Source organism: Mastomys coucha, unplaced genomic scaffold (genome assembly GCF_008632895.1).
Source record: "Mastomys coucha isolate ucsf_1 unplaced genomic scaffold, UCSF_Mcou_1 pScaffold11, whole genome shotgun sequence".
Taxonomy (NCBI): Eukaryota; Metazoa; Chordata; class Mammalia; order Rodentia; family Muridae; genus Mastomys; species Mastomys coucha.
Window position 1 is genome coordinate 12,742,362 of NW_022196893.1, and position 2,130 is coordinate 12,744,491.

Genomic DNA, 2,130 nt, shown 5'->3' on the forward strand with positions numbered 1-2,130 from the left:
AATGAACGCTGCTCATCCAAAACTCACTGGTCTTTTTCTGGTTTCAATTACAGTAGCTAATCATGGTCCAAAAACTTTACATGGAAAATTCCAGAAATGAGCAATTCACAGTTTTTGAACTCTTCCATTCCGAGGAGTCTCACTAAATCTCTTGTATTCTTTCCCATCTGGCTCATGTTGGGGACAATAAGGGGTTTCCTTGTCCCACGTGTTCATTATTAGAGACATTTTAAGAGTCTATGATGGGACTGAAGAGATGGCTCATCGGTTAAGAGTACTGACTGCTCTTCCAGAGGTCCTGAGTTCAATTCCTAGCAGCCACATGGCGGCTCACAACCATCTGTAATAGGCTCTGATGCCATCTTCTGGTATGCATAAAAACAGAGCACCGGTATACATTAACTAAATAATTTTTTTAAAAGATTTATTTATTTATTTTATTTTATTTTATTTTTTGAGACAGGGTTTCTTTGTATAGCCCTGGCCATCCTGGAACTCACTCTGTAGACCAGGCTACAGAGTAGACCAAAACCAAACCAAAACAAAAAAGAAGGTGTGTCACTTAATGTGCAGTTAGAACTGCTCCCATAGCCTTGGAGGACAGCCGAGTCAGTGCTCGGTTGATATTAGTTTGGGGAAACTTACTCTGCCCGCCCCACTGAAATCCATGCCCCGCCCCCAGGACGGAAGTTGCCCCAGGCCATCCGTTATCCTCTCCTCTGGACTCCGCCCATCCCACCTCCACCTCTGCAGCCATCATGGCGGCCTGGCGGTTAAGTGTGTGCGCTCGCAGCCTTTCCGCACTTCGAGGGCTCCAGGCTGCCCCACTTCGATGGGAATCCAGCTCCTCCAGGGCTGTGATCGCCCGGTCCGCTAAGGCCAGAGAGGAGCAGGAATCGACCGTGCAGTGGATGGAGGACCCAGACCCCGAGGACGAAAACGTGTACTTGAAGAACCCAGAGTTCCATGGGTACGACGACGACCCCAAGGTGGATGTCTGGAATATGCACTTCGTCTTCTTCTTTGGTTTTTCCATTGCCCTGGTGCTTGGCACTACCTTTGTGGCTTACGTGCCCGACTTTAAGATGGTCGAGTGGGCCCGCCGGGAAGCTAGGATGCTGGTGACACACCGAGAAGCCAATGGTCTCCCCATCATGGAGTCCAACTGTTTTGACCCCACCAAGATCAACCTGCTGGAGGACGACTGAGTGGGGCTTAAGCAGCACTACCCTGCCCGTTTTTTCTGCTCACTCCCCAGAGAATCTACCAAAGGGATTGAAAGAAAAAAGGAGTGTTAGGCCTCTAGCTAGGCCTGTCAATTATTTGGCCGAGGGACCACACCTCAGGAAGGCTGATTCACCTAAAACTATGCTAAAGAGATGGGAGGAACAATTATTTCTTTAATGAGACAATGCATTTTCCTTCGTGGAAACTGTCCTGGCTGTAGTCACCTGTGGGGCCTCCACCTTCTGGTCTGCTCACTTCCTGGAGTCCTAAGTTACAAAACATAGCTGTTTTTTTCCCCCATCTGTTGAATACTTGCAAATGTCAGGGCGTTTTTCTTCTGTTGATGTTCTGGGCTCTCTTGCTTTATTTGTATTACCCCTCTTCGGCTTCTGCCATGGGGCAGCTTGCTCAAGCCTCCATTTCTAAGCTTCATGCCTAGCCCCAAAAGGCATGGCTTTCTCTTCTCCACATTTCTCTGGGATCTGCCAGGATTTTCAGGTTGCTTGACTCGCTATGTTTCTTTTAAACTGTAATAAAATGGTTCTTAAGTGTCCCTCTGAGTCCATTCTTAAATTATTTTTGTATGGTTTACTCTAAGTTATGTATATACTTGTCTGTGTGTGGATATATATGAGTGCAGATGGGGGTGAGGTGGGGGGAGGGGTAGCGGCCTCAGATCCTCTGCAGCCAGAGTTGGGAATAGGACTTGGGTCTTCTACAAGAGCTGTATGCTCAGCTGGGCGGTGGTGGCGCACACCTTGAATCCCAGCACTTGGGAGGCAGAGGCAGGCTGATCTACAGAGTGAGTTCCAGGACAGCCAGGGCTGTCCAGAGAAACCCTGTCTCGAAAAACCAAAACCAACCAAACAAACAAAAACCTGTATGCTCTTGCTGCACTGAGCC

General features: G+C 48.3%; 1 pseudogene; it reads left to right on the forward strand.

The window, feature by feature from the left end:
* Positions 1–697: 697 nt before the first annotated feature.
* LOC116081609 lies at positions 698–1,780 on the forward strand (annotated as a pseudogene).
* Positions 1,781–2,130: the final 350 nt, after the last annotated feature.